Here is an 11,424-nt window from a genome sequence, read left to right on the forward strand (position 1 = left end):
TTTCCCTCCTGTGGGGAAGGTTTCAATATAAGGGAAACTGCTGTGCAAAAACAATGCACACAGCTCAAGGAAAAAAAAATGATGTGGGGGCTAGAGGGGGCAGCTCCACTTGTCAACTTGACAAAACTTTTTAAAGGAACATTTTAGACATCACAACAGACCAGATGCTATACGTCAATCACTTCCTTCAGAGTAGTCTAAGATTTAGAATTTTTTTTTTGCGGGGGGGGGGTGGCTGGAGATGGCCAGTGTTTAAGAGCATTTGTTATTCTTGCAGAGGAGCACAATCCAGTTTCAGGGGGATCTGACTACCTCTTCTGACTTCAACAAATATGAGGCATGCATGTGTTGTACATACATAAGAAGGCAAGGTATCCATACACACAAAAATATAAATTTTATTAATAATTCTTAATACATACTTATTGCACATATTAGTAAGAAACATTATGACAATTCTACACATGTGTACAATGTCGATGTGCATTGGTTATATCTAAATACCTTTTTTAAAACTTCTGACTCCCAAGAATGTTTTAACTAGGGCTTAATCAATAAGACTTTATTCTAATAGGCAAATAACAGATTTATCCCTCCATAGTAACACATCCCCTCCAAAAAAATAACATTTAATCATCCTTTAAAATATAGCCTTGGATGTAATTTTAAAGATATTGATACCATAGCAGATGATTCCCATGAGCCCAACAAAAACTATAAAATAATCTAAATACATATTTTCTTTATTTTGTTTTGAAATAATAACAATATTCAGTTCAAAGAGTATAAATATAGTTCCCAACTTGGTTTGATGCATTTTTAATTGGTTATTTTATTTATTTACATTTCAAATGTTGTCCCCCTTCCCAGTCTCCCATCCGCAATTCCCCCCACCATGCCACTCCCATTTGCCTCTATAAGGATGCTCTCCCACCAACTCACTCACTCCTGCCTTCCTCCTCTACCAATCCCCTACACTGGGGCATCAAGTCTTCACAGGACCAAAGGCTTCTCCTCCTATTGTTGCCAGATAAAGCCATCCTCTGCTCCATATGCAGTTGGAGCCATGGGTACTCTTTGGTTGGTGGTTTAGTCCCTGGGAGCTCTGGGTGGGTGGGTGGGATCCGATTAGTTGGTATTTTTAAATATGTTTTTATTTATTTTCTAGAAACTTCAGAAGAAAAAACTCATTTATCTTTTCTCAACCATAAATTAATAGGCAGGACAGGAAGAGCTGTTGATTAAATAACGTTGTCTCATTTTATGGAGCTGGCTGAAACGTTTGGTTCTGTTTATTAAAACTCACTTCACAAAATTATTTTCTTAAAGTAATTATATGTATTTGCTAGTAAAAAAAATTATCCAGAAAAATAATGCTTCCATTACTTTAAATAAATAAGAAAATGCGAGCTGCTATTATGTTTACTGATATTGACTAGACTAATAGATTATGAGAAAAAATCTTAAGCCAAATATCCTCTATTAACTTACTGAATTGAATTAATGCTTTGTTCTCAGGTGATTACACAAGTAACTATCCCAGTCATTTTGGTTATCTGGGTAGCTAGATAATCATCGGCTTTCCTATGGAACTACAAATTCAGATGAAGACATTAACACAAAAATGGTGCTGGGAATGTATAATGTGTATCTCCTAAAATGAAAGTGTTTCCAATTACAGATATATATTTATAAAATACACATAATCCTCTGCAGTGCTGTCAACCTTTTGCTATTATCCAGCTAAGATATAATTAGTTACATAGGTAGTTTTAACATTATATCTTTGGTGATAATAAATTAGCATTTATAAATGCTTAGTTATTCTTCCCATTAAGAGTTAAAGTCTAATATCGTACTCTTAAGCCTGGGTAGGGGCAAGGCATATTGTGACTGCTTCAGCAAACATAATATAGATGTGACTTCTGAGTGAGAGTTTCTGCTGCTGATCCATTGGTTCCTCATTCTATGAGTCTTGCTCTAATAATAAAACCATTTATGCTTATATTTACGTGTAGAATGACCATATGTGAAGGCTACACCAAGATACAGATGCTGGAGCATTCAGTTGCTCAAATCAGCAGGTGTTTGTCTCTGCCCAGCATTGCAAAGAAAGATAAAATGGTGATATCTAGCTAGTTAAGACTATATTGTGATATAGTCAGAATCCTGAATAAGAGCTTATTAGCTGAGTCTAATCAACTTTCAAATTTACAAAGAATTAATATACTGTTGTTTTACACATTATGTAAGTAATAAATGCTATGTGTCAATGTTTAATGTTTGTTGTGTTCCATACCAGAATACTGTCTCATACATTCTTGATTCTTTGAATGGTATTTAATATAATCTGAATACTTATATGCTACTATAATAGATTAAACCTAAAAACATTAATAAGGGGATCCATCCCATATACAGACACCAAACCCAGACACTATTGCGGATGCCAAGAAGTGCTTGGTAACAGGAGCGGGTTAAAGCTGTCTCCTGAGAGTCTCTGCCAGAGCCTGACAAATACAGAGCGGATGCTCACAGTCATCCATTGGACGGAACACAGGGTCCCCAATGAAGGAGTTAGAGAAAGGAGTGAAGGAGCTGAAGGGGTTTGCAACTCCATAGGAAGAACAACAATATGAACTAACCAGTAACCCTAGAATTCCCTGGGACTAAAACACCAACCAAAGAGTACACAGGGGATACCCATGGCTCCAGCTGCATATGTAGCAGAGGATGGCCTAGTCGGTCATCAATGAGAGGAGAGGCCCTTGGTCCTATGAAGGTTCTATGCCCTAGTACAGGGGAATGCCAGGGCCAGGAAGCAGGAGTGGGTGGGTAGATGGGGGAGCACCTTCATAGAAGTGGGGGTGGGAAGAATAGGAGGGTTCCAGAGGGGAAACTGGAAAAGAGGTTAATATTTGAAATGTAAATACATAAAATATCCAATAAAAACATTAATAAATAGTAAATCATAGTTTTATTAATATATTTTTAAAATCTGAATGTGAATAAGTTCACATTCAAATTAATAAATAATCTGTACCTTTATTTACCATAATGTACTTAGTAAATAAGTTCAAAGTCATCATATATTAGTAGATTATAAGGCTATACTAGTCAGTATTACTACATCCAACTAGCAACTTAATCGACACTGGATTGAACATTCTAGGATCTTACTTACTGTAGTCCCAGTACTGAGTAAAAGGCAGAATTCAAACATCATGGTGAAGGAAGCTGACCTTCTGTCCACACAAGTTCTGCATCTTAGTTACTGAGGGGAGAAAACGATATCTACTTTTCTCACAAAAATATCATTATAACTTCTCAGAATTTTTTTCTGGCCATTCATCTATCTCATATTTCCATCATTAATACTTGACCACAGTTTTAATCTCCTCCCTTTCTCCCATCTCATCATGTTACATATATAACAGACTAATGTTTCTAAGGCATAAAGCATATCACTATCCTACTTAAAGTGCTTCAGTGCCTTCTCTCTATATTGAGGACAAAATTCACTTGTATCTTTTTACTACTCTTATGTCATCTGATTTTTGTATCATGTCTTCCATTATATCATCCTTTTCATTCCACACAGCCACTGTTGTCTTCTTTCAGATCCTAAAATATGACATGATAATCCATCTGATATATGTTACACTGTTTTTCTTTGCCTGGAACATCCTTTGCCAAACTACTCTTATAAGCAGACTTGCTTATCAAAGGTCTCAATTGAATGATCACTCTACCAGAACAGGATTTCTTGGTAATTATATCTGAAGTGGCAACATAATCTCCATTATTACTCTTTTGCAAAACATGGCCACTACTTTCTGCTGCTTAAAAAAAAGTAACATAATTTTTAATATTGTGTATTTTTTGTAAATCAAAATTTAAAATTTTTGTTTCACACTAAAATATAAAGACTCTTCCAAGGAATGAGCATTACCAACATTACTCACTATAAACCTGAGTTTTAGCTGCTTGAGACAAATATATACAAGGCATGGATAAATACCTATCTAAGAAAAATAAATGGTTACTAACTGTTATTTTTAATTCTGCAATATTTAGTTTTGATAAGAATATTATTTTACAAGATTTAATTTATTATTGACAAGAAACTACAACTAGCCGGGCGTAGTGGTGCACACCTTTAATCCCAGCATGTGGGAGGCAAAGGCGGGTAGATTTCTGAGTTCAAGGCCAACCTGGACTGCAAAGTAAGTTCCAGGACAGTCAGGGCTATACAGAGAAACCCTGTCTCGAAAAACCAAAAAAAGAAAAAAGGAAAAAAAGAAAGAAAGAAACTACAACTAAAAATCTAACAGCAACATAAGTGGGAAAGGCTGTAATATAAAACAACATATCATTCAGACTGTTCAGATAAGTTGGAAAGGATGGCTTATGCATAGATCATACCTGGCCATTCAACATCATTTATTTAGCCTAAATGTCCTCAGTTGATTCCTCAGTTGCTCTCACAGGCACATTTACCATTGTCCTATGTCCTATAAAGCTAAATTAACAATTTCTATATCAATAATATCCAAATCAAGATGACCTAAGAAATAAAAATATAATACTAAAAATGAATTTTTAAAAATGTGTGGAGATTTAAATCCAAATATCAGACAGATAGCTGCACACATTTTAGAGCTTATGATAAAGGGGAAGATTGTTTTTTATTTGATCCTAAGCATAAGGCTTTTGTCTTATCATTTTTATCTGGATCTAGTAAAATGTTTCTTGAAGATAAGACCCTATTATCCTTGCATTATTCATGATACATATCATGAAGCCTTTTGTGTACCAGTTTACAAAAAACTTAAGTAAACCATGATAAGTATCATTACCTAAATCACAAATTTTAGTAATATTAACAATTTATTTTTATTTTTGTCCACTGAAGAGGGAACATCACTTAAAACTAACTATTCAATCAATGTTAAATAACAAATATCTCACTGATACACCAAACTCAGTAACCAGTTGTCTTTGATTTGACAGGCACCAACTTCAGGCAATAGAGTGCTCTGTGAATTATTAATCTTGTCTTGTACTATTGTGGCTAAAGTTTCAAATAAGATGATTAGTATAAAATCAAAGATGTTCATGATCTCAGCCAAAGGCCTAGAAAACAAAAACAAATAGAAGGAAGCATCTAGAACTCTAATAAATTCATTCTCAGCTTCTTTAAGTATAACTCTACTGTGGGATAGAACTTAGAAGTCAAATGCTATACCCTTTGTCCCACTTAAAGTCCACAAACAACCCATGACAAAACATGACAAAATTAGCGGCAACTTAAGCAAGTAAATATTTTATTCTATAGTATAAAATAAATAGACTATAATTATGCAATATATATATTGTTTATATAATTTGTATTATCTATATTCTTCATGTAATTTAAGTAACAGGTTTTTAATTGAAATTTTTGAGTACTCATCATGCTAGCTATACTTAGGGTAGGAATTTTTGGAAGCATAAAATATCAAACTGTATGTAACCACAGAAAATAAGACATGTCCAGTTTTTAAGTGATCTTATTGCACAGAAGTATAGCAGTCAGGAAGCAAATATTAATATTAACTAAACTTTGTCTTCTTGGACTGAAGCTCCTTAAGGGAACTCTGTGCTTAACATACCTATGCATTAAGTAATCTAAAAAGAAATGTTTTTAATGCTTTGCCTCATATATTCTAAGTACTTTGTGAATATTCATTAGTTTATTTCCACATCCCTCTTGGTAAACTACTTCATCATAGTACATAACAGGGTTTCCCAGGAGAAGATCCAAAAAGCTGCACTCAAATAGAGCTGAAAAAGGTTTCCCTACCATTCTAACACACTAAAGTAACGTTCCCGGAGCACTCAAGAACACTATGTATCAAACAAGATGAAGCCTCTTGTGAAATGCCAAACAACTCTAAGCAGGAATTCAAATATGTCTATACGAAATAATCAAGATGCAAATTCAATCTCTATAATTGAGATGTAAGAAACTACACAACTTAATTCAGGATGCCTATTTTCATTATGTTGCTGGTTAATTTTACTTCTCAGCAAACATTCTCTCAGATATTTATCAGGAACTTTATATGAGCACGATGCTTGTACTGAAGAATGAGGATATATGTAAGACAAAATATAGAAACTGTAACCTCCAGTTTCAGAAAATTATTGTTCTGATTGAAATGATAAAACTCATGCAAATAATGATAGGGCATAAGGAAACCCTCAGAGCCATACTTCTCAGTAAAGTATTAACCAAGTGAAGAACTAGGAAAGGTAGGTGGGCATAAGGAAGACTCTGAACACAGGTGGTATTTGCATTGGAATTGTTGTGATAAGTACACAGTGAATATGCATAGAGAAAGTTCATTTCAATTCAGCATCAAGTTTCATTGGAAAGTACAGGCTACCTATTGCTGTTGGAACAATTCATCACATAGTAGTTCAAGGAAACTTAAGCTTCTTATATTATGGTTTGGGGTTTCAGAAGCTTCCACAACTGTCATGGATTTGAAATCAAGGCATTAACAGACATGGATTCCTGTGGGAAAGTCCTGTTTCAGTGTCTTTCCCACCTTCTAGAGGCAATCTAGATCTCAGCATCTTCATTCTATCATCACTTTTTCCTCATACTTAGTATTATCTCTTCCCTTTCTTTTTTTATTTAATGTGAGAGAGAAAGCATTTATTTTCCTTCAAATCTGATCAAACTACATTAATGCAGAAAATACCATTTTTACTTATAGGCCAATTAAGAATATGAAGCTCAACTTTACTAGATATAATACCTTTATCATAAATCTCCTTAAATGTGAAACAATATTTTTGTTTTAAAATATGAAAACAATGTCAGCCCACTGCTGTGGGTCATATTCCAGGTTATATTACTTGTATTTTTTCACTTCTTATCAACAGGTTTCCAAGTTCAGCATCTCTTTTAGGTTTAGCTTAACAATAATCCATAACCCAAATGTGGCATTTGCATCATGTTCAGAACAGAGGAATGCAGAAGACAATTATATCTGCACATATATCTCTCATGTTCTACTAAACTATTTCCCCTTTCATGTTTTCTTTTCAAATTTTATATTGATTCTTACTGAGTTTCACCTCATGCATTTCAGTTCCACTCATCTCCCTGTCCCCTCATACACACTCTTTACTGTTACAACATCCTCCCACAAAAAATAAACACACACATACACAAGCAAAGAAAACATCTCATCGTGGAAGCTGTAGTATGTTACAGTGTGCCCCACAGTATATCTGTCTGTCCAAACATCTTCACTTGCAAATGTTCATTTCAATGAGTCCTTGGTCTGGTTCGAGGTCTCTGGTTTTGGTGATGCTATCAATATTAGATCCCCGACAGGATTCCTCCTGGTTATCTTGTTGCCTTGTATCAGCTTTGGATCAACAGGACTGACCCTTCCACATGTCCCAGCCGACTGCAGATGGTATAGATTTGGGGGTGAGCCAACTCAGAGCCGTGCATCTGAGCCTGGGTGGTAGCTTAACTGGTCAGCTTTCCCTTACCTGCACTACCAAGGTGAGCTCTCCAGCACTGCTCTGGGCAGACCACCAAGGCTACAATCAGCAAGAGGCAGGGTCAGATCTCCTGCTCTCATGCCCTTGAGACATGCTCACTTGTACCCCTGCCTCCAGAGCCAGCTCTACAGTGCTGTCTGGGAAAAGCACGGGGCCTACTGTTATCACTGCTGAGAGGTGGAGCCAGTTTTCCAAAGCAGCATAGCCAGTGAGAGGTAGGACCAGATCTGTACAGACCCTGAACATCCGAGTAGTCCCCAACAACTGCCCTGACAAGGAACTCTCCCATGTTCTCTAGTGGTGATATGAACCTCAGACATCAACACAAACCCCTGCCACTGCATAGCCATGGACCCAGACATGGCCCTTAGTAGCAGCCAGGTATGGACCCTGGTGGTGGTGCGGGCCATTGACAACAGGCTACTCCTCTCCACTCTTGAGTCTCTAGTTCCATCTCTCTTCATAATGCTCAAGCTGCTTTCCACAACTTTCTCTAACATCTTGCCTGAACATTATGGTGGATCCCACTGCATATGCTGGGGGGGGGGTGCCTTTGAGTGACAGATGTGATGGCAAATCAGTGTATACGTGCAGGTGAGCAGGTCTGTGGGTGGTATGCTGGTCTGAAAGTCTGTGTCTGTCTTCCTTCTCCCTCACTGTTCTGCACGGTTCTGTAGGCAGGGTTCTGTTTGTTTATGGCCCACCTATGCAGTGTGGTAGAAGGCAGGTCTTTGGGCATCTTTCTCTACTAGCACTGTGCATGGCATTGCAAAACTCTGTCTTTCTTCCTCCTCTTGCGCTATGCTGTCTTGATTTGACGTGATTTGATTTGATTTGTATGAGTCCTAGGCATAATACAGCTTTGGACACCAGGACAGGCATGAAGCTAGGATGAACAAAGGACTGTCATCTCCTCTGCCTCCGACTCATATAAGAACAACACCAACAACAAGGTGTCTCTTTGCCCATTCTCAGGCAGTCTTCCTACCTTTTATAATTACATTGGTGATTATCTCAGGTCCACACAAATAATTCAGGACAATAAAATCCTGAATATCTTATTCAATTTAAGGTCCTTAACCACAACATCAAAGCTCCCTCTGTCACATAAGGTAAAGTGCTCACAGGTTATAGAGATTAGGATGAGTACTCTGGAAAGGCATGGAGAGGGTTTAGTCTACTTCAGCTATTAAAGCCAATATTGTTTATTAATTTTCACATTTGAAGCCATTCACATTTATAGCCATGAAAAGGTTTCTAATCTATATTTGCTTTTTAAATTTTGAAAAGGGGATACTTTGATTGTGGTGCCATACATTTCAACTGATTTCTATTTTTTTCTGAGTCTTAAAATTGCCTATCTATACAGTGCGATGGATGCTGTGATCACAACAAAAATAGAGGAAAAATTTTCTCCTTACCCACCTGATATATCTGTTGCTGCAACAATTGCCTTAAAAACAACTAAGCTGAAGTGTTTTATTTTATTTTTAACTTTATACATCAGTAATGTTTTCACCAATATTCTCCCTTCTCCCTGCTCCAACTTATCCCATGTCTTTCCAAATCCCTCTCTGTATGACCATTAAAGAGTTTTATTTCACAGTAACATTACATTTTGTCCTTTTATATCAGCCTTCAAATTCATAAAGATTACATGATGGCAGCACCATGGAATCATGTGGGAAGATCATGTCAATGGAAATGATCTTCAGACCTGCCAAAATATGCGTGATGAAGAACTGAATATGTGAGGCATGCATTATTTTGTGTAAGAGAATGGAGCCTGAGCACAGGAAAAGGGAAAAGAATGGTAACATGAATGGGACATGGCTTTCCATGCCTGCAGGATGGTCTCATGCTGAAGAGATAAGTTTGAACATGGTGGAGGCTGCTGCAGCCAGAAACTGAGAAATCATGTTCTTGAAGGCTTCATTGGGACCTGTATGGTAAGGCAGTTCCATTTAATATGATAATGATGATGTGGCATGTACACTGAGTATAGAAAACTTAGAAGCAATGAACTAAGGCTTCTCCTTGGCCAGAGTTCCTACTTCGTAACTTATTCTAAGGCAAAATGAAGTTAAAAATGTATATATCCCACATTGGGTGAATTTGAAAGAAAGAGTTTTCTGAGATATCCATTCAATTTCTTTTAGCTGTAAAAATATTCATTGAAACATATTTTATTGTTTTGTTCATTTTGTCTTTTTTTCTCAAATCACTAAAACTCCAGTGATAGAGTCACTGTGGTCAGAATGAGTCCTATAACATGCAGGAAATAGGACCCCTCTACCCTTGATTTTGAATAATAGCTTTAATGAATTCACAATTTGGCCATAGAAATGATAGCACAAATGCTTATTTGAATTATTCTTAAAATCTGTTCTTTAAAGGAAGCAAGGCTATTTAATGGATGACTTTCCACTAGATACGTAACAGTGAAAAAAATCTTTAGGGGGATTACTGGACATTGACTTTTAGTTTATAATAATCCCTCGGGAGCCATCAGTTAGAGGAGGGTCATGTAGCCTTTAAATAATAAGTGAACTATTGACTTGAGCCAGCATGATGGTTCATTTGATGAAACCTTAATACTTGAGTTTAGCTCTCAAGTTCCTGAGTTAAATAGATATCTTTAATAGTAGGCAGGAGTTGAATGTATCTATGTAATGAAAGGCCTATTTTTATGGAAGGTCAAATTTTGATTTAAATGTCTTGTTTTACTGTTTGCTGATCAAAGCAGCAAAGCTCAAGCAGAAGAGTCACAATGGTCATAAAGGGATAGCTAACGTAGAGAGTATAGGTCATCTCTGCCCAGAAAGAATGGGTACGCACAAGTGGAAACAAATATAATATGGAAAATGTACTTTATAAAAGACTTCCATTGTTTTTTCAGTTTTTATTATTCTGCTTTTCTTTTCTTTCTTTTTTTTCCTTCTGTCAATACATATTCAGTTTTCAGTATTCTTGTATTTCACAGACAGGATGCTATTTGTGATATTCTGCTCTGGGCTTGGAGAAATGAATAATACACTCTTCCTATTCTTAAGCCAGTCACCATCTAGCAGTGGTGAAATACAAGAAGGCAGACAATATGGGAAATAAGCATATTATTAAAAGCAGACCACTAATCATTCTCCCTGACCCACCTGAAGCAAAAGCACCAAGAAACTTTGTAACCTAAACCTATCTTGTACTTGGAGAAGTCTATGTGAAAAATTAGAAATGTAAGAATATTCCAGGCAGAATAGACAGAAATGCATGAACACAATGCATTTCTAAGAACCATAGACACTTTGGTAGTCAAACCCTGTTCAGCTAACTAATAACAGATTATACTATGCTATTTGGGGAATAGTTAATAAATGAGCCACTTACAAATACGTGAAGATGGATTTCAAACAATCAACAGTAGTCTGGAGTTGGTTACTTACTGTAAGCCTTGGAGAGGAAGACTCCATGAGAGTTCCAATAGACTACAAGAATACAACAAATATGTAGCAACCTGTGCAGGGAGGAACCCCAAAATAAATGTCCTAACCTCACTTTGAAGTTCTCTCCAATCTGTTGATTTAGCCAAATGAGACCGCAGGGCCAGAAGGTATTTCCAAAGGACACCAAGAAAGAAAGGAACAGGGAAAGTACATGTGTCTGAAGAAATGGAAATGTATAACACATGTTCAGTAGTTCAATGTTTCATCTTTATTTTATAGTTATTGATGAACCAAAATTTTAAGAAAGTTATGGGAAATGAATTTAGACATGCCATCGGGTAACAAGACAGGAAAAACATTTAATAGATAAGTCCAGTTAATAATACTGGTGAGTCATTAAATGAATACATGACTAAGC

General features: G+C 36.3%; 1 non-coding gene across 1 annotated transcript; it reads right to left on the reverse strand.

Annotated features, from left to right (window-relative positions):
• Nucleotides 1–8,405: 8,405 nt before the first annotated feature.
• Nucleotides 8,406–8,547, reverse strand: LOC115063204. Its single transcript, XR_003843090.1, has one exon. It is a non-coding gene; the product is annotated as a small nucleolar RNA SNORA48 (small nucleolar RNA).
• Between the last annotated feature and the right edge of the window lie 2,877 nt (nt 8,548–11,424).

Source organism: Mus pahari, chromosome X (genome assembly GCF_900095145.1).
Source record: "Mus pahari chromosome X, PAHARI_EIJ_v1.1, whole genome shotgun sequence".
Lineage (NCBI taxonomy): Eukaryota > Metazoa > Chordata > Mammalia > Rodentia > Muridae > Mus > Mus pahari.